Source organism: Eubalaena glacialis, chromosome 15 (assembly GCF_028564815.1).
Source record: "Eubalaena glacialis isolate mEubGla1 chromosome 15, mEubGla1.1.hap2.+ XY, whole genome shotgun sequence".
NCBI classification, from domain to species: Eukaryota; Metazoa; Chordata; class Mammalia; order Artiodactyla; family Balaenidae; genus Eubalaena; species Eubalaena glacialis.
Window position 1 is genome coordinate 76,095,873 of NC_083730.1, and position 21,867 is coordinate 76,117,739.

The window sequence follows — 21,867 nt, forward strand, 5'->3', positions numbered from 1 at the left end:
ACTGAGCGCCTGCTGTATACACTTCCCAAGCCTCTTTGGTTCCTTGTGTTGTTGGAGATGCCGGACGAAGTCTGTCTGTCCCTCCCCCCAGCTCTCCACATCTTTCCTGCGCTTGTACAGAAGGCAACAGGTCTAGCCCCGCAGGCCCCCTCCTCGTCCCAGTCTCTCTAAATGGTTAATAATAGTACTATTGATGAGGACAATCATCGATGTGTGTGGTGCCCACAGGCGTTGTCCGAAGCACTTCGCATGTGTGATCTCCTTTAATCCTCACAAAAGCACATGCAATACCTACCCATGATTCCATTTTATACTTGAGGAAGCCAAGGCTCAAAGAGGTGGAGTTACTTGCCCAAGGTCACACAGCTGGTGAGGTCAAGACAGGACTGGACGCCCAGCTGGTTGACTCTGGAAGTCCACGCTCTGCTCCGTGCTACAGAGGGACACGAACAGGGCGAGGAGGACGGGGGGCTCCTGGCTGCCAATCCTGCATGTTGTCCCCCAAGCATGTCGTCCTCTGTGCTCTTAGTAACTGCTGATTACCCTGGGCAAAATTAAGGTCTGGAAGAACTGAGCGCAGGTGGTTTTTAATCCGAATTTAGGAGATTGTAGTGTTTTCTGTCACCAGATCAGGTAGATTGCCTTTAGGGGAGGGGCTTGAAATGACTCATCAGGGAACAGACCCCTTCTGCCCAGGTGGCTCTTCTCAGAGCCCGTGGTTGGGAGGGGTGGCTCAGGGGAGGGCCCTCTCTGTGCTCGGAGGGATGTTTCTTAGCTTCATTGCTGGTGGCTGAAAGCAAGAAGGTTTTGATGGGGGTCCTTCTGTATATCTTTTAGAGATAAAAGTGAAAGGACTCGGGAGCAGAGGGTAGACCCTCCCCAACACACATGCATGCATGCGCGCGCGCAGACACACACACACACACACACACACATACACACATACACACACACACACACACACACACACACTGTGGACATTGCCTCCCCTTACAGCTGGGCTCCTGGTCCATCCTCAGTCTGTCATTGTCATTCACTTTAGGCTTACCAGTGGGAGGCAGTGCATCGTCCCGGCGTCCAGGCCTGTGGAGACCCTGGAGTCTGTCTTAGGTAGGGTTTGGTTCCCGAGAACGAAGCTTGAGACGGAAAACATTGATTGGATGGGGGAGGGGTGCTCTCAGGAGTGGGGAAGTGAGGGAAAGAGGAGCGGGCAGGGGAAGTGATGTGGTCTCACCCAAGTTTAGCTTCAGCCTGAACCCCTAGGGGGCTCTGGAGCCACAGAATGAATCCTGCCTTGATGCAAGGGTAAGTGGCCTTTTGTATCCCATATATGTTAGTCACTGGCTATGGATGCCCTGGTTGGTAGGGGGTTTGCAGGGAGGGTTGGAGGTCTTGGCCTGTTGGAGGACAGCTCTCCTGGAAAAGTATGTGTCTGTGAACAGACAACCCTCATAGCAGCTGTGGGGAGGGTGCAGCACCAGGGAAGGGGATCTGGTGGAAGGAGAAGGCAACAGTGTCTTCTGGTGGTTCTAGGCTACATTTGTCCCTAATTGGCTGTGTGACCTTAGGCAAGTCACTTACCCTCTCTGGGCCCAGATTTCACCTTCTGTACCTGGAGGGAGTTGCGTAGAATCATCTTGGCCCCATCCCATTTTTAACCTCCATCAAACGACTCATTTTCTCCTTCAAACATTCATTTGTTTCAGCAAATGTTTATTGTGTACCTACTATGTGCCAGGTGACTTGCTAGGCTCTGATGATGAGACAGGGGAGGGAACAGGACAGAGAGGGTCTCAGCCCTCAGGGGGTAAGACAATCAATTCAACAGACTTAAAACAGTAGGATCAGTGTCACAAAGAAGCAGAGAGCTGTGGGGATGAAAGCCTCCCTGGGGTGGGGGCAGAGGTCTGGGAAGGCTTCCTGGAGGAGAAGCATTTCATCAGAGAGCTGTTGCTGCATGAACGCACATGGGTACTGACATCACTCGGGAGAAACAGAAATGACCGGCATTTCCTTGCAGGTCTCTTTCCCATCTGAGGGTGGAATTCTTACAGATCCTGACTCCCTCCAGGTCAAAGCAAACTGAGATCTCCAGGCTGGGTGGAGCTGGGGGAAAGGGAGGGGGCACTTAGTAGGAGATGAGGTCCTGGGGTGGGTGGGAGGCACATCAGGCAGGGCTATGGTGAGGGGCATGGCTTCATTTCATAAGCACCTGGAGGCCACTGGAAGTTTGAGGGCTTGTTTTCTCAGGCATAACTTACAGTAAAGTACACGAATCTTACGTGTAAACTGGACACACGTTTGCGTATGAACACAGCACGTAACCACCACTCATATCAAGATATAGAACATTTCTAGTCCCCTAGAAAGCTTCATTATACCCATCCCAGTCAATACTCCCCAAATTGACCTGCCTTCTATCACCATTGACTAGTTTTGCCTATTTCCTGAACTTCATGTTAGTGCAGTTTTACTGTACGAGTGCTTTTGGGTCCTGCTTGTTTGCTCATCGTAATGTCTATGAATTTATCCACGTGTTTGCATGTTGCAATAGTTTGGTTTTTTTCATTGCTGTATTATATCCCATCATATGAATATGCTGCAATTTATCCAGGCTACCGTGGATGGACACTTAGGTGGTTTCTAGGTTTTGGCTATGACCAATGAAGCTGCTGTGGACATTCGTGTACACGTCTCTTGTGGACCTGAGCACTCATTTCTTTCGGGTAAATACTCAGGAGAGGAATTGCTGGGTCGTAAGTTTGATGCAGGTCAGCTTGAGTAGGTTCTGCCCAACAGTTTTCTAAAGTGTGCCAGTGTAAAAATGGTTCCACTTCCCCCCGGTCAACACGTCAGTCTCTGTTGTTTTGGCCATTGTGGTAGATGTCGGGTAGTATCTCATTGTGATTTTAATTTGTGTTTTCCACATGACCAGTGAAGTTGAGCATCTTTTCATGTGCTTATTGCTCATTGGGAGATTTTTTTCTGTGTGTGTGCAGTGCCCATTCAAGTCTCTTGTCCTTAAAAAAAAAAGCAAACAATAAGCCAGATTGTCTTTTTCGTATTGGTTTAGAGTTCTTTATGTATTCTGGATAGAGTCCTTTGTGAAGTATATATGTCTGTGTGTATACACATGTGCAGATGTATAAATATGATATAATATTTTAAATTATATTTATAAACATAATATAGATGAAATACTATATATCATACCATTTGTATACATAATATTTTATCCCAGTCCATGTCTTGCCTTTTCATTCCTCCATGGTGTCTTCTTTTTATTTATTTATTTATTTATTTATTTTTGGTTGCATTGGGTCTTCATTGCTGCGCACCAGCTTTCTCCAGTTGCCGCCTGCGGGGGCTACTCTTACTTGCGGTGCGCAGGCTTCTCACTGCAGTGGCTTCTCTTGTTGCAGAGCACGGGCTCTAGGCGCGCGGGCTTCAGTAGTTGTGGCACGCAGCCTCAGTAGTTGTGGATCGCCGGCTTTGGAGTTCAGGCTCAGTAGTTGTGGCACTCGGGCTTAGTTGCTCTGCACATGTGGGATCTTCCTGGACCAGGGCTCGAACCCGTGTGTCCTTCATTGGCAGGCAGATTCTTAACCACTGCGCCACCAGGGAAGCCCACCATGGTGTCTTCTGATGAACAGAAGTTTTCCTTCATTTTATTTAAGATCAGTTTTTCCCATGTTTCCTTCTAGAAGCTGTATTGTTTTACCTCACAGGAAGCACTGTGAGGCGAGTGTGAAGATGAGACAGGGAAGGCAAGGAGCTAATATAGGGTGTGTCATGGAGACAGGGCATAATGTGCACCTCAGAGTTTTCCCCCAGAGAGGGAAGGAGCTGGGGTATTGATACACTAGTTGCCATCTGTCTATGGTGGAGGGCTGCGCATGGGGCACTGCCTGACTGGCACTTCTGGCCTGTGCTCCCATGGCCAGAAACCAAGCCAGAGAGTCACAGGCATCTTCAGTAGGCAGCCTTCTGCCTCCCGGGGTGGGTGCTGAGAGTGTAAGGCAGGACACCTGAGGTGTCTGATGCACCCTTCTCGAGAAAGGCTTGGGCTCTCTGACATTCGTACTATATTCAGAAATTTAGTCTGTTTCACTTCGTGCTTTCACGTACCTAGCATTTCTCTTTTAATTTGTTTATTTTATTTATTAATTTTTGGCGGCGTTGGGTCTTCCTTGCTGCGCGCGGGCTTTCTCTAGTTGCGGCGAGCGGGGGCTACTCTTCCTTGCGGTGCGCGGGCTTCTCGTTGTGGTGGCTTCTCTTGTTGCGGAGCACGGGCTCTAGGCGCGTGGGCTTCAGTAGTTGTGGCATGAGGGCTCAGTAGTTGTGGTTTGCGGGCTCTAGAGTGCAGGCTCAGTAGTTGTAGCGCACGGGCTTAGTTGCCCCACGGCATGTGGGATCTTCCCAGACCACGGCTCGAACCCGTGTCCCCTGCATTGGCAGACGGATTCTTAACCACTGTGCCACCAGGGAAGTCCACGTACCTAGCATTTTTAAAACGTTTCTTTTTTTTCTATCATGAGCACATTTATTTGATCAGAAGTCAGCACAGCAAAGGAGTCCAGACGGTGGGCTTCGTGGTCTTGGTGTCTCTGAGCCTCAGTTTCCTCATCTATAAAATGGGAGTAAAATACTACTACCTGCCTCAGAGGTTGCCGGGAGAAGTGAGGCTTTGCCTATAAAGTGTTTCACCTGGAAACTGGCTACACATTCAATAAATAGAAACTGTTTTTGTTGTGATTAATATTGTATAAAATTAAGAAATTATAAATAAGCAAAAAAAAAAAAAAAAGATGAAAATCCCCTGTAGTCTCATCTCCCTCCCACTTAGAGTCACCCTCTCTGAACATTTCTTATATATTCTTCTAACACTTTCTGTAAGCATCCTTGTATTCATATTTATATACCCATCCATATGCATCTATATAAAACAAGAAATGGGATCTTCATGGTCCATATCTTACCTAAACGTTTTACAGTTTAACTTTTACTTATTTATTTGGCCAGGTAATACATTCACGAGGCTCAAAATGCAAAGTTACCGGAGTGCAGACAGTGAGAAATCTCCCTCCCATTTCTGGCCCTCAATTCACCCATTTCCCTGCCTGCCACCGCCAGGGAATGAATTTAAAATTTATTTTTAATTGTATTCCCCCCTGCCACCCCGAAACTCTTTGTAACTGCCTCTATTGGGCAAGGAGCCCCTTATATCCTTGTAAGTGGCAAAGGTTACCCTAGAAATTGAACCATGTTAGCCTCGTGTGTTGATGGTGTAATTCTGGCCCTGTAGATAGAGGTTTTCCTAGCGTTGTATGCCAGTTGATAAAGATGATGGATTTGGGGGTCAAAGGGACACTGGCTGATCTCTCAAACACGTGACACTCCTCAGTTTAAACCACAAGTGCTCTGTGCCCGTAATGAGTGGCTGGAACCTCTGTTAACCAGAACCTTTCATTAACCGAGGCCTCTCCTCTGCCTCCCTCGCCTCTCACCCTGCGTTTAAGGCAGAGAGAGAAAGAGGTCAAAATAAACAGTTCTCGGTGATGCTAAAGGTCATGACTCCGGACAGTGGGTGGATAATTCATGGTTCAGTTAAATAAGGTTGGGCCTGGGGTTGAGGCAGCCAGCCCTGTGGCCCAGGCCTCCTCTGTGTTAAGAAGGCTGAGGTTGAAATTAGAAGATCCAGGGACTGAGTGCCAGCTTGTCCCTTCCCGCCCCTGTGACTCTGAGCCTCAGTTTCACATCTGTATATTGGGAATGTACAGCGCGGTCCAATAGAACTTTCTGCACTGCCCAGTAAGGCACCCAGCCTCCCGTGCCTATTGAGCCCTTCAAATGGGGCTGGTGTGACCAAGGCACTGAATTTAAAATTGTATTTAATTTTAATCAGTTGACATTTAAATTTTAGTAGCTACATGGAAAAGTGTAGTGCCAGGACCTACCTTGTAGGATTTGATACTGTCAAGGTCCAAACAAGCAGGAATGGGGGGGTTAAGAATTTTGGTGGCTCTGGGGGGGCTAACCCAAAGGACTTCACAAAGGCTTGAGCTTTGGGGTTATTTAGGTAGCCATTCAGCTCCGTGCCGCCTCCTCCAGACAGTCCTCCCTTTCCTTTCTCCCCAGCCAACTTAAGCTCTGTATGAGTTTCCTATTGCTGCTGTAACAAATTACCACAGTTTACTGGCTTCAACAATGCAAGTTTATTACCTTATAGTTCTGGAGGTCAGAAGTCTAATGAAGGTTGGCTGGGGTGTGTTCCTTCCAGAGGCTCTAGGGGAGCATCCATTTCCCTGCCTTTTCCAGCTTCCAGAGGCTGCTGCATCCCTTGGCTTGTGGCCCCGCATGGCTCTAATCCCTGTTTCCTTCATCACATTTTCTCTCTCTGACTCTGACCCACTTGCCTCTCTTCCATAAGGAACCTTGTGATGACATCGGGCCCATGCAGCTAATCCAGGATAATTTTCCTATCTCAAGAGACTTCGCTTGGTCACATCTGCAAAGATAACAGAGTCACAAGTTTTGGGGATCAGGACGTGGACATCGTTGGGGGGCATTATTCTGTCTACTCTAAGCTCTTCCTCCCGAGGGCCTCAGTCTCACCTCCCTGCTGTGGTCACTGTCTGTGGCCATGTCTGCAGCCGTGTCTGCCTCCCAGCTAGACTGTGCTTTGAGCACAAGGACGTTCTGCCCCAAAACTTGCCTGAATACCCAGTCTGAGCTGGACAGGTCCCGTGAAGGATAAAATGGCAAAGTGCATACACTGTGGAGTCAAACAGCCTGAATGGAATCCCAGATCTGCTAACTTACTAAGCAGTTGACCTCAGCCAATCACTTTGTCTTTTGAAACCTCAGTTTACCTATCTGTAGAATGGGGATAATAATAGCATCAGCCCCAGAAGGTCATTGAAGAGATTAACAGGGCCCAGCACAGGGGTAGAGGTGGAGGTGGGGGGGGGTTGGCATGGGGAGGGGAGGGGATGCCAGCACTTAACCCAGCAACTGTTGGCTGCTGCGAGGATGAACTGGGTGGGATTGAACTGGGTGGGACTGGGAGGGAGGCTGCCTGAGTTCAAATCCCAGCTCCACCCCGTGGGCAAATTGCTAAACCTCCCTTGGCATCGTTGTCCTCATCCATCAAGTGGGCCTAATCATGTGACCCACCCCAGAAGGTGGATTAAGTGGGGAAATTCATTTAATGTGCCGTCTGGCACAAAATGAGTGCCCAATTAGTGTTAGTGATCTGATGATGGTAATTATTAACACCAAGCTTTCCCAGGGCCCAGCACTTAATAGGTTGGAGGACAAAGTAATTGAATAAACTTGGGATTGTTCATTGGGTTCTCTTTTTGGCAGCCGGGCCAGGTATATTTCTTCAGCTCCACTGAGGCCTGGGTTCTGTGCCAGGAGAGCCTGTCTGTCGTGCCCCGAGGCTGGCAACGCCAGGCCCTGACAGGTTTACAGGGGTGCTGGGAAGCTGGTCCCAGAGGACGAGGAGGAAGAGTCAGTTGGTTGCCTGAAGGGTATCGGAGGCACAGTTACCCTCCTGGGAAAACCAGGAGAGGACATGTCAGCCGTCACTGCAGGTTCATTGCCATGGGCGTAGCCCCGATGAGAACGGCTGGTGGAGGTGGGGTGGGGTGGGGTGGGTGCAGCAGCCGGGGATGGACCTGGGACTGTTTACATCCCTGGGACGCCAGTTCGGTCTTGACCGTCCTTTCAGGCTTTTCTTGCACCTGGCTTTGGGAGGGATGCTCTTTGGTGCCTACATTCTTCGGTGCTTCCCCCTGATTTTAATCAAGGCTTGTGTAGATGACAGGCTGGTATTGGATCGTAGGCCAGCCTTGAGAAAAGTATCCACTTACCCAGTCCCTGAATCACTATCTCTCCCAAATTCCTTCATCAGAGAGCTATTCCTTTAAATCTAGCTAAAAAACTCCCACCAACCCACACATCCCTCCATCAGGCTTGATGTTCTGTTTGTTTATTTGCTCATTTATTTATCATGCATTTGCAGAAACCTACTATGTATGTGCCAAGTATACTGATGGTGTTTTACATGCACCATCTCCTTTAATCCTCGGAATCCTTGAGGTAGGTATCATTGAACTTAATTTACCCATGAAGAAACTGAGCTTTCAGGGGTGAAGTGGCTTGTCAAAAGCACTACTACATTCACTGTGTTTACTTACAAGACATTTGTCCACTTAACCAATTTGTACCCAAACTCCCTGTGTCCGTTAAGAATGCTTTTGCCTTCATGTAACAGAAACCTTAACAATGGCTTAAATAGTACATTGTTATTTTTCACATAACAATAACAACAGCAAAAATCCAGAGGAGAACGGTTCAGTTAGTTTAGTAACTCAGCTATGTCATCAAGGTCTTTTCCATGTCACTATCCTTAAAGTATCACTTGTGATCCCATGGTCCCAAAATGGTTGCCTTGGTTCCAGGCATCACATCTTTGTTCCAGGCAGGAAGATGGGGAGGGAGCACCACAAGATGCATCTGCCTGTTTTTGACTCCAATGCCATGATCTTTCCACTTTACTGGTGAATTCCAGTCACATGGGCTTTTTAAAAAAAAAAAAAATTAAATAATTGATTTATTTTTGGCTGTGTTGGGTCTTCGTTGCTACGTGGAGGCTTTCTTTAGTTGTGGCGAGTGGGGGCTACTCTTCATTGCGGTGCGTGGGCTTCTCATTGCAGTTGCTTCTCTTGTTGCGGAGCACGGGCTCTAGGCGCGTGGACTTCAGTAGTTGTGGCTCACGGGCTTAGTTGCTCCATGGCATGTGGGATCTTCCTGGACCAGGGCTCGAACCCGTGTCCCCTGCCTTGGCAGGCGATTCTTAACCACTGTGCTACCAGGGAAGCCCCTGTCACATGGGCTTTTGCCATTTCTACATAACCCCTGTATCATCATTTTATTTTTAAACTTTCACTTTTCCGAAAGTTAAATAAAATTTTAAAGGAACCGTTACAAACATCTCTACTGTAAATAGCAAACCAGTGTCACTTGTCTTAAATTGAAAACAACAGTAAAATTAAATACAATGAAAATAAAATTATATTTTAAAATCTGCTGCTGCAGCTGATGGTCTGAGCTTGGAGCTGTGTCTTCTTTCTTAAACCTGGGAGATTAGCAGATAGTGTAGGTGTTAAAGTCATGGTGGCACCAAGCAGAGATGGGCTCAGGAACTTCATGAGAAGGCACCCATGAGGATCAGAAAGGAAACAGTTTGCACAGAATGTCATTCACAGAAGCTTCATGCTGTGCCTGGATGTCAAAGCATCCTAAGTGTTACCAAAGACCATCTTGTGTCCCGCATGGGCTGCCTCCCACTGCTGGGGAACCCAGCACTCTCCTATTCTGCCTTCCCCGTGCCAGGCATTGGGTAGGTTCTGGGAAGGGGAACCCAGAGCTGGAGGGGTCTGTGTCCTGGGTGGGCTCAGGAGGGATCTGTAAATCTTGCAGGGGGGAGACTGTCAGGCTTATCTCTGATACAAGGCATGATGATCAGGTAAACAGCCAAAGAAGGTTGGAAGACACTTTGGCTTAGGAAGTCAGCACAGGCTTCCTGGAAGAGGTGTCCCTTAGTCTGCTATAAAAGCATGAGTGGGATTTGGGCAAATGGAAATTGTGCTGTGGGTAAAGGGCTCTCCACGGAGAAGAAATAAGTGAAAAAGATACTCAGGTCGTGAGGTACCTTTGGGAATCTGGGAGTGGAGGCAGGACCTGTAGTACAGATCAGGTTGCTTAGTTTTGGCCTGTGGGTGGGTTGGTGGGGGGGGTCTTGAATACCTTGTCCAAGGCAATGGACAGTGGGAGACATTTATTTTGGAGCTGGGGAGCACATGATCAGACCTTCCCAGGGTTTGAGTTTGAACATAAGGCAGCTCTTGGGCCAAAATAAGCTAATTCCTCCAGAAACCTATCTGTGCTCGGAGGGAATTATTTATTTATTTTTCTGAAATGCAATATGCACCTCTCAGGCTCCCTAAAGAGAGAGCATGTTATACTCAGATTTTTCTGAGTCCAGCATTGATCTGTGTGTCGTGTTGAACTGAGCTCTGATGTTGAATTTCCTCTGCCGTGAACGTCATTTCTGGGGTGGGGCTTCCTTCCTGCCCACCCTTGCAACGCCAGGCTGGACACAGCTTCTGGGCTGGGCCCAGACTCACCTCTCCCTGTGAGCCGTTCTAATTGCCTTTGCAAATCTTACAGTCAAGTGCGTGATGGTCCGGCCATAAATGAGACCCAGTAAAGCTGCCAGTGATGGCACAGTCAGCCCTGGGGCCCTGGTTTATTTCTCATCTTTATTGGGTCTGCCCCAGGGCAGAGGTTAAGAACCCTGGCCTCCTAAGCTTTGACTCAAGTCAGCATGGGATGTGTTTCCCTTAGGTGTGAAGCTCCATTCTGCATATATCCAAAGCTCTGAAAAAAGTGTACACCCTTGGAACCAGCCAGCCCACTTCTAGGCAACATTTACCTTGGGAAAGTCATTGCACGTGGGTGTTCACTGCAGTGTTGGTTTTAATAGTCAGAGATTGGAAACAACCTAAGGATACAATAGTGGAGGATGGATTCGATATAATGATGAGATATCCATGTAACGGGATACTGCAAAGCATGAGAAACAGCTGTAGAGGTTGTGTAGCTATTGATGTGAAAGGTATTTATGACGTATTTTGAAATTAAACAAAACAAAGCAAGTTCCTAAACAGCACGCATGACCTGATTCCATTTTATTTATTTATTTATTTATTTATTTATTTTTGGCTGTGTTGGGTCTTCGTTTCTGTGCGAGGGCTTTCTCTAGTTGTGGCAAGCGGGGGCCACTCTTCATCGCGGTGCGCAGGCCTCTCACTGTTGCGGCCTCTCCTGTTGCGGAGCACAGGCTGCAGACGCGCAGGCTCAGTAATTGTGGCTCACGGGCCCAGCCGCTCCGCGGCATGTGGGATCCTCCCAGACCAGGGCTCGAACCCGTGTCCCCTGCATTGGCAGGCAGATTCTCAACCACTGCGCCACCAGGGAAGCCCTCCATTTTAGTTTTGACAAAAAGTTCCCACTTATATTGGAAATGGCCAGATGGATGGACATCAGAATGCTAGTAATGGCTGTTGGCTCTGGGTGGTGGGATATAGGATTATTAAAAACATTTTGCTCATTTATATTTTTGAATTTTTCTGCAATTACTATGTGGAGAACCTGAAGAGACCTCGTGAAGAGGTAGGTCTCTGCCAGAATAGCGTGAGAGCTTTGGATAATTTAAAGGGGGGATGTCATATCCTTGGGGGAGTCCAGTCTCTCAGGGGACTGAGTTCTCTACAATCTACAGCAGGGGTCACAAACTCTTTCTGTAAAGGGCCAGAGAGTAAATATTTTAGGCTTTCTGGGCCATACGGCCTCTGTGGCAACCACTCCGGTCTGTCTTCATACCTTGGAAGAAGCCATCAATAACATGTAAATTAATGGGTGTGTCTGTCTTCCAATAAAACTTTATTTACAAGAACAGGCAGTGGGCCAGATGTGGCCTACAGAGTGTAGTTTGCCCATCCTTGATCCGGAGAAAAACAAACAAACCCAAAAAAGCTGCTTGATTAATGGTTTTGGTGAGTGCTGTAGCCAGTCCAGAAATAGCACAAATAGTAGGAAGGAACAGGCCAATGAAAGTTGAAAAGGCGGATGTTTAAATAAAGGCATAAAGGCAACTTGTAACATTCTTTCTCCAAATCAGCAGTTGCACCTGGACAAGGGGTATTGGGGTGAGGTAGTTTGGATTATGCTTTGGAGTGTCTAAAATGCCAATTAGCTCACCCGAGGCTCTGAAAAGTCCTGTGGGAAGGACAATAGTTTACACACTGTTGAGCTCGCATTTCCCAAACTCTTTCTATTGATATAAACCACAGGACCCTTTGTGTGGGTGTGAATGTGTACCACCCACATCTTGTGGTATGGGGCCAGTTGGGGAAAAGCCCCCTCAAACTGTTCCTCTGTATTCCAGAGTCTGAAGGGTCAGATGCCCCGAATTCTAATTCATTACAACTTGAAATTGACACAGAAGTCAAGGCTGTACTAATTAAGGCAGTTCTTACAAAATAACACACATTGAGTAGGAAACTTAGCTCTCACTACTTCTGTCAACACTGAATGAGAATTTTATTGAGTCCCCTAACAATCCTTTATTGAGCACCAGTTGTTCAGAAGGAATCCTGGGGGACCAGGGGATGTAGAACATGGATCTCAGAATCTCAGAGAGCTGGGCTCCACAGGGGATGAGCCAGGGGCAGAGAAAAGTTACATAATGTAAACCTGATAAGTCCTGGGGTTGAGCCAAACCACAGTCACAGAATCTGGCAGGGACTTGTCCAAGCTCTCATTGCAAGTTTGTGGAGGAACTGAGACCAAAACTAGGGTGAGAGACATATTGGGTGATTCTATTTCTTTGAAATATCCAGAAATGGCAACTCCTTATAGACAGAAAGCAGAGTAGTGGTTGCCAGAGGCTGGGGGAGGGGAGAAGGGGGAGTGGCTGCTTCTTGGGTATGGGATTTCCTTTGGGGTGATGAAAATGTTTTGGAACTAGATAGTGGCGACGGTTGTACAATACCTTGAATTTACAAAATGACACTGCTTTCACGCTTTGAAATGGTTGAAATTATGAATTTCATGTTATGTGGTTTCTACCACAGTTTAAAAAAAAAAAAAGTAGGATGATGGAATAATTTATTGTCCAAACCCGGGCACTTTTGAGAATGAAAGGGTTCTGTCCCAGGTACACCAGGATCTGTGATCACCTTGACTAAAATCACCCAGTTCTGACTCTCGGACCAGCGTTTTGTACCTTCCAATGTGACTCTGACTCAACAAAAGTGCATGGTTTTTCTAAAGTTGTGCCACTCAGACTTTTCACCAAGATAGCCCCACGTTGCCCCAAGGAGAATAAGTGAACAGGCTCACGCTATATGACTGTGTTTCTCCTGTACCTTTGGGCCTTTTCACATGCTGTTCCCTCTCCTGGCTCCAACCTCCTCCTCTGCTTGGCTGTCTCCTACCAGTCTCAGTTGAGATGTCACCTCTTCCAGGAAGGCATCCCTGACTACTCCTCCTTTGGGCTTTTACAGCCTCATCTTCTGCCCCTATTAGAGCACCCCCCGATTGTAATCAGGAATGGGGTCTCCTTTGCTTCCCATTGCGTTCCTGGTGGGGATGGGGGCAGAGCCCAGAGTGTACCATGAGGGCTTTTTTTTTTTTTTTTTTTTATGAGGGCTTCTAATGGAGATTTGCCTAAAGGACATGGGTCCCCATGAGCTGAGTCACATGGTAATTAGAGCTTAAGCATTAGGTTTCCTTTATATTTGTCTTTAGTTTCTTGTTTTTTTTTTATTGTGGTAAAATATACATAGCATAAAATTTATCATCTTAACTATTTTTAAGTGTGTAGTTCAGCAGCGTTAAGTACATTCACATTGTTACTCAACCATCACCACCATCCATCTCCAGAATTATTTTTATCATTTCATACTAAAACTCTGTACTCATTAAACAATAAAGCCCCATTCCCTCCACCCTCCACCCCCTGGCAACCACCATTCTACTTTCTGTCTCTATGAATTTGACTACTCTAGGTGCCCCATATAAGTGGAATCATCCAGTATTTGTCCTTTTGCGAATGTCTTATTGCACTTAGCATAATGTCCTCCAGGTTCATGCACGTTGTATGTGTCAGAATTTCCTTCCTTTGTAAGGCTGAATAATATTCCATTGTATGGATAGACCACATTTTGTTTATCCATCGATAGACGTTTGAGTGGTGTCCACCTTTTGACTATTGCGAATAATTTTGCTTTGAACACTGAAATTCAAATAAATTTGAAATTTATTAGGATTTTTTTCTCCATTAAGGAAACTACATGCAAAATATACAACATACAAAATATATATACAACATACAGAATATCTTTAAATAACACAACTCCCAGACAGGGACAGGGTGATCTTTGGGGGAGGGGCATTCTGTCTTTGCTTCACTATGTTCTATTTTAAATTAAAAAATTTTTTTTTGCTCCTCTGGATGGAACTCTGAGATGGCAGTGGATGGGGGATGTAGTGGTGCTGAGAGGATGGGAGAAAAGCAGAAAGCAGTACAAATACGAGACTTCAAGCAGATTCTCAGAGCGACTGGGAGGTAAAGACACAGAGAGGGTTTGGTGGAGGTGTGCAAGTATCTGTTTGAGTCCCTACTCTCAGCTCTTTTGGACATACACCTAGGGGTGGTCATATGGTAATTCATTCTTTCTTTCTTTGGTTGCGCCGGGTCTTAGTTGCAGCAGGTGGGCTCCTTAGTTGCAGCTCACGGGCTCCTTAGTTGTGGCATGTGAACTCTTAGTTGCAGCACGCATGTGGGATCTAGTTCCGGGACCAGGGATCAAATCCAGGCCCCCTGCATTGGGAGCGCGGAGTCTTAACCACTGCACCACCAGGGAAGTCCCCGTATGATAATTCTATGTTTAGTTTTTGAGGATCTGCCATACTGCTTTCCTGGGCAGTGCACAAGGGTTCCAAATTTTCTACATCCTCACCAACACTTGTTGTTTCTGGTTTTTTTGATGATAGACACCATAATGGGTGTGAAGTGTCCTTTACATTTGAACATCATAAAAAAGCACTTGTTCTAGTTAAGCCCATGTGGACTTTGGAAGGAATCCTACGGAGGGGAGGGTGGATCGGCATACGTCCTGCTGCCCACGGCAGATCCATTCACTCCTCCAGCTTCAGTTTCCTCACCTGTAAGATGGGCTTCATAATAGGACCTGCTTCTTTTTTTTTTTTTGGCCACGCTGCGCAGCATGAGAGATCTTAGTTCCCCAACCAGGGATTGAACCCTCATGTCCTGCAGTGGAAGCGCAGTCTTAACCACTGGACTGCCTGAGAAGTCCCAGGACCTGCTTCTTTGTATTGTTAAGGGGACGAAATGAGTCATCTTTGTAAGGCACTTAGTACAGTTCCTGGCACACGCTTAGTGCTTAATAAATAATAGTTATCTTTATCCTCAGCTTCTTTTAAAAAAAATTTTATTTATTTATTTATTTGGTTGTGTTGGGTCTTAGGTGCGGCAGGCGGGCTCCTTAGTTGCAGCTTTCAGGCTCCTTAGTTGTGGCTCACTGGCTCCTTAGTTGTGGCATGCATGTGGGATCTAGTTCCCGGACCAGGGATCGAAACTGGGCCCCCTGCATTGGGAGCACGGAGTCTTAACCACTGCACCACCAGGGAAGTCCCTATCCTCAGCTTTTGAAAGCTCTGAAAGTGGGCAGGAAGGGAGCCTTGGTACCTCTACATTTTGAATTGATGGGGAGAACACAGCTCAGAGGGAGACTTCCGGTATTGAGGCCTAAAAAGAAATCTGCACAAACAACATTAATGGAAATAAAAAGGAATCTCAAAGTGAAAGGGAATTTAAAAATATAACAATTCCACCCTTGTCCCTGACACTTTTTCTTTTCACCTGTCCCTTTCCCCTTCCAGACCTTGACCATTTGTGTAAACAATCTTTGCCGTTGTCACAGCCTGGAATACAGAAAATTACCCACCTGCCACCCTCTCTCCAACAGCATTCTCATGAGCTCTTCTCACTTTCCTGCACAGGTCCCCCAGTCCTCACTTTCAAGAGATGCAGAACAGCCCCTTACATGTGGCTGAGAGGCTTTCGCCTTTTGTGGAGAATGTGGATTATTTCTAGGTTTTTGCCATGATAGCCATGGCAGCCATCCTTTTTTAAAATAAATTTATTTATTTATTTTTATTTTTGGCTGCGCTGGGTCTTTGTTGCTGCGCGCAGGTTTTCTCTAGTTGCGGCGTGCGGGGGCTACTCTTCGTTGCGGTGTGTGGGCTTCTCATTGCAGTGGCTTCTCTTGTTGAGGAGCACGGGCTCTAGGCACGCGGGCTTCAGTAGTTGTGGCGCGCGGGCTCAGTAGTTGTGGCTCGTGGGCTCAGTAGTTGTGGCTCGCGGGCTCTAGAGCGCAGGCTCAGTAGTTGTGGCACACAGGCTTAGTGCTCTGCAGCATGTGGGATCTTCCTGGACCAGGGCTCGAACCCGTGTCCCCTGCATTGGCAGGCAGATTCTTAACCACTGTGCCACCAGGGAAGTCCTGCAACCATCTTTTCTGATCACAAACTCAGGCCGTGTGGTGTGAAGGGATTTTTGTGCCACTTGTGGGCAGACTGGGAACTGGAGATCTGGTCTACCCACTGACGTTGCAACTTTTGTGGCATTTCAAATGGCTTCTGAGTCCTGGATTTTTTCAAATAAGAGTTATCACCCTAAGTTCAGGGTGCGTTATTGCTGCACTTGGATGGGGAACACTGCAGGGGGCATCTTCGTGTGTATGGTTTTCTCTTCCTTTAGATTCCTTCCATAGGACACGTTTTTAGACGTGGGATTACTGAGTCAAAAATAAATGAATGTTTTTGGGGTGAGGTATATGGGGGGAAACACTTGATTCATAGAAGATTTCAACTGTAACACTACCCCTCGCTAGCTTGAGATCTGACTCATTCTCCTCATCTGTAGAATGGTGGTAATAAACTGAAAAGCACAAGATTGCTGAGAATATTACATGGGAGAAGGCAGAAGGTGCAGAGTCACTTAGTGTGGTCCCTGAGTCTTGATGGGGTCTCCAAAATTATTAGTGGAAAGTGAATATTGCCAAATTGCTTTTGTAACTTACATTGTCCCTGGGAGCAAATGAGCGTGTCAGTTTTCCCACACCCACGCCTGCATTGGATACTATTATTTTCTTCTCTCAGGGATGCTCTCCCTTGAGGTATTTTTTGCACACTGACTTTATGTCCGGTGCAGCATCAGACCCTGGGGGTACAGCTGCGAACCAGACCCAGGACCCTCCTGGCCTGGAGCTCCCACTCTAGAGGCAGTCACCACATATGGGATCAGTGCTGGGCTAAGGAGAAGCTCTGGAAGTTAGATACCAGAGCAGAGAAGAGGCACCTGAACCCACCCTGGGGCATCAGGGAAGGCTTCCTGGAGGAGGTGGCTGCTTGGAGCTGAGATTAGCCAGGCAGTAGGAAATGGCAGTGTAGAGGTGGGAAGGTGAGGAAAAGCATGATGTGTCTTGTGACCTGTCTGGGGTTCATGTGCTGCAGTAAGTATGTGAGTGAGTGTGAGAGACAGACAGACGATGGAGGGGGAGGTGTCAATCATGAGACTGAAGCTGGAGAGATGAAGAGGATCCAGATCCTGCCAGGCCCCAGGGAAGGAGTTTGATCTTCATTCAGAGGGCAGTGGGGAGGTGTGGGGAGTGACATGGTGGCCCCTGCGTATCAGAGAAACACTCTGGCTGCTGCTAGAACAGATTGGAGAAGACGCCAGCAGAGAAAGTTACTTACCTAACAACATTCTATGCCTCTTGCTTATTTATTTCGTTTATTGTCTTTTCCTATCTTCATGATTGTCAGCTCCGTGGGAACAGGGGTTTCTATATGTTTTGTTCACTGCTGTGTCCCCAGAGCCTGGTACATGGTAGGTGCTCAGTAACTGTGTATTGGAATGAATGAATGAATGAATGAATGAGCTGGGGCCACAGCCATGGGGATGGAGAGGAGAGGATGCATGCACTCCATCGACATTAGACATTGGTCCCCCTCCATCTGGGGCCTGTGGATGGACAATGCACATGCGTTTACCACAGCTCTGCTTTCCTGGGGAGACCTGGGCATGCACTTGGCCCTTCACACGGGGCACCACACAGGGTGGATTTGCAGATTTGGGAGCCCAGGTCACATTCCGGAAGAGGCTGGAAGGTGTCAGGACTGGCTCACGGCCCTCACCAGATTGTGGCATTCCCAGGAAGCGGCACCCAGAGATGGCTGAGTGAATGACTGTGAGCTCCCAGATCGGATTTAGGGGTGTCATTATGAAAGATGGGCAACAGCTGTTCGAATGAATCAACGCCTCTGAATCTGAGAGAGAAGCTACCAAACGGTTGGGTTGTGAATGGAAGGGCTTCTCTTGCCTTGTCCCTGTGAGGTTCTCTCGGATTCCCCGGGAGCCTGTGCGCTCCACGGCTGCACCCCCCAGCACCCGGCACAGAGCCTGGCTTGTAGAAGGAAGGTCAGAGGGATGGGAGGAACGAATGCTCGTGAACGACGCCTGTCTAATTTCAGCGATGATCGGTCTCGGTGACTCAACCCTCAGGAACATGGTTTTCTCTGCATGAAATCGCAGGAAATGGGAATTTCAGACCTTGCAGATCAATTCAGGGAGTTCGAGCCTGTGGACCTGGCAGGTTCAGCAACCGCAGAGGTACACTCACCACTACCCCCACTGCTGCCCCGCATCCTCCGTGTCCTGGTCCACTGCAGCCTCCTGACCTCCCAGATCAGCCTGGCTCCCCGTCTGTCCCCCCATGCCGACCTCCACGGTTATTTGTAGATAAAACCAGACACAGCTCATACCTGGTGTCCCTGCTTTCTCCAGGGAGCTCTTGTTTACCTGGCTCTGGCCATCGTGCTAATATATTTAAAAAGAGCGAGCGAGGCCACCCCAGGAATAAACAGCATCTGTCTTCTGTGTGAGTGGGCTTCTGAAATGTTTTGGAAGAGACTACCATCTCTTAAATTAAGCATAACATATGTGATGCATTTAAAGCAAGAGTTTAAAGCGAAATTTCAGTCGGTTTCCTTGTATTTTACAACAGGTTAAAGGAAAACCTGAGAATCATGGGTTTCTAGGTTTGGGAAAGAGTTCAGAATATTATTTAACCGTCCACTATGGTGGTTTAAAAACTCTTTTTTTTCCCCCCTTTGTTCATTGATTGATTGATTCATTCATTGATTCGTTCATGCAACCATATTTATAGACCAGGCATCTGCCTGACATTTTAAATGGAAACTTGAGAGGGAGCCCAATATAGAAAGGAGATTACAGATAACAGAGACACCGTTCTGGTTAAGAGGGGTGCGGACCAAGAGCCTTTCTCTTGTTTTCCCTTTTTCCTTCCCTGCAATCTGGCTACTGAGATGGGTTCAGAGATCCCAAAGTGGGGGCAACATTTGTGAGCCGTCAGCCCTGATTCAGCAACAGTGCTCTTGGTGGTTCTTCCCAGGAAAAGCTGTATAGAGAAGCTTTCATTCATTCCACCTTTGGGCAGATGAGCCGGTGTGACAGCCTGGGGTTAATGTGGTCACAGCAGGTGTCTGACGGTGGCCTGTCCCAGGCAGTGCAGCAGGTGAAACTGGTGGGGCCTCTCGGCGGGGTCAGCAGGTTGAGCTCCCAGCTGAGCTCTTCGCAGCTGCTTGGTTCTGTCATTCAGTAGCAATTGACCTATGGCCACACCAGAACTTGCCAGAGCCAGAGGAACTAGTTCACCTTGACTGCTTAGTGTCATGAAACTCAGGACTCTGGCACTTATTTAGAATCTTAGAAGGGTGGGGAGCAGGGCCAGGAGAATAGTTCTTCATTCATTTATTTATTCACTCAATAATTATGTGTTCAGTGCTATTATCTGCTAGGCCACTGTGCTAGCTCTTGGGGATTCAGGGTGACTCCTGGGGGCTTCCCATTGATGTGAAATGAAGGATCATGAACTATTAAATGTAGCTGTGTAGCTATGAGGAGTCTGGCCGAGTGTCTGTGGGTCTCTCTGGACATGTAAGAGGGAGATGATACTAGGTTGGAGGGGGGCAGCTGTGTCTGGACTGCAATCTTAGGGGAGGGCCTGCATCTGTGTGTAGCGACAGGGGTATCTCAGAGAACAGGCACAGCACGTGCAAAGGCCCTGAGGAGGCGTGTGAGGACCTCCAAGAGATGCAGTGTCCAAGTACTGCTGAGCAGGAGAACCAGGGGAAATAGCTCCCAAATTAGCCAGCTCTTTGAGTCTTCAGGAGTTACCTCCTCTAAACCGGGGGAGTCTTCCGGGACCACCACTCCCAATTTTAGGCAGTTAATCCTCCTTTTCCTGTGCTCCCATGTCCCCCTTTATAAACCATGATGTTTATTGCCCAGTGTTGTAATCGCGTGTGTGTGTGTATGTGTGTGTGTGTTTCTCACACAAGACTCTGAGTTTCCTGAGTGCAGGGGATATTTCTTATTCATCCTTGTGAACGTGGTAGGTGCTCAATAAACATGTATCAGAGGAACAGGGGAGATTTTTATTGAGCACCTACGGTTTGTACTCAGCACCCTTGATGCCCACGTGTATAGATAAGGCGACAGTACTGAAAAGCTGCTAGGAGCGTGAGTTTTACAAGCTGGCGGAGATGCCAGCAGATGCAGTTGGAGCTCGAAAGCCTTTGCGCCGTCTGTGCACATATCGCCAGAACCCCGGAACTGAGGCTCTCGCCCTATGTCTCCCCAGACCTGCTCGAAACTCAGCCTGCTGGGAAAGCCTCCCCTCCCCCGCCGGCTTCTGCCATGGGAGTGTGCGGACAGCCCCATTGGAGATGAGACACGATACCACTGGCTTTCTCCGGCAGTCACGCGTCCCCAGCCAGGACCTGCTAGCTCGGGTAAGTGGGGCTGGAGTGTCCGGGGCTGGGCAGGGCTCCTGTGGGTTCTGCTAGGGAATTTTCTCTCCATCCTTTGAATCCTGTTCTTGTCCTGTGTCTCATGTCCGGGCTATGTCTGTGTCTCAGAGGTCACGGGAGCTGGCTCTAACGATGAGCAGTCCTGATTTGGGGCAGGACCCTGTGCACCTTAGAACTCCACCCCGAGTCACTGCAGACGGGTTCCTCCCAAGTCTCCGATTTTCCCATTCTCCATTTCTGTGCCTCTCTTCTGCTTCTAACCCCGTCTAGACAGTGTTCCCCGCTTCAGGGAGAAGGAATCTTTTTAGCACCATCGAGTGTGTAAGGAAGAGAAAATATCAAAATCTGTCTGCCTTTCTTTCCTGCAGGCTGCTGAGTGAGTCAGAGCCGGGGGCAGCAGTGTAGCGCCCCAGGAAGGGAAGTGGAGGCTTGCGTTGGACTAAAATGCCTTCTACTTTTAGCCCATCTAGACGGGGGCAGGCTGGGGACAATTTTGTAGGGAAAGAGAGCACTGGAGTGAAGGTGGGGTTAGGGTGGGGGACGAATCAAGAACAGCAACTTGTCTGGCACTTTTTAAGACCAGAAAGGAAGAGGACGTAATTGTTAAAAAGGCAGAGTTGAATGGGTCCAGGACTTGAGATCACGTTTCAGCTGTGTGATGGTTGGCAAGTCAGGCCACCTCTCTGAGCCCTTTCCCTTCATCTTTATAAGGGAGATAAGGATAATCCCTGCTTCTCGGGGTCATTGGAGGATGGATGAGAGAGGAGGGCTCCTGCCTTGAGAGAGCAGAGCTCATGACTGGATGAACAAGGGGTTTGTGCCTGAGCTGCTGCAAAACTGGGGCTGATGATCACACACCCGCCTTTTAGGGTTCTAAAGAGGATGTGATTTGTAAAACAGAGGAAGCACTTGGCTTCCCTGAGGCCTCACTCATGGTAAACTCTCGTCCTTAGCTGTTACTCTTCTTACTGAGACTGTGAAGGCAGCCAGCATAAAATAGGCGTTCAACTGAAAAGAACCCAAAGGCAAAGCAATCACAACAGCAGGTGGAGTGGAAAATGAGGATGGCTTTTTTTTAAGGCTTCTGGAAGGATTGGGGAGGGGAGAGATACGGGACTGTCTGGACGGTTAGAGTTCCAAGGCCAGTGACCAACTTTGTGACCGTTGGGTAGTTGTGTGAGGTGGGGCTTGTCACCTACCCTCTCTGTGCTTGGTTGTGATGAGGCTCAGGATCAGCCTGACGTGGGCAGGCTCTGAAATGGGAAAATACTGCGGGGTGACAGGACTCTCACCAGGGTTTATGCTGGGAGC

The 21,867-nt window shown here is 47.9% G+C and overlaps 1 protein-coding gene across 2 annotated transcripts in view; it reads left to right on the top strand.

The window, feature by feature from the left end:
* Positions 1–21,867, top strand: part of KIAA1671 (KIAA1671 ortholog) — a 186,065-nt gene that overhangs the window by 32,400 nt on the left and 131,798 nt on the right. For both annotated transcript variants that reach the window (XM_061170488.1, XM_061170489.1), the window contains exon 2: positions 20,388–20,538. The gene's annotated coding sequence lies outside the window, so the exon portion shown is untranslated. The remainder of the gene's footprint in view (positions 1–20,387; positions 20,539–21,867) is intronic.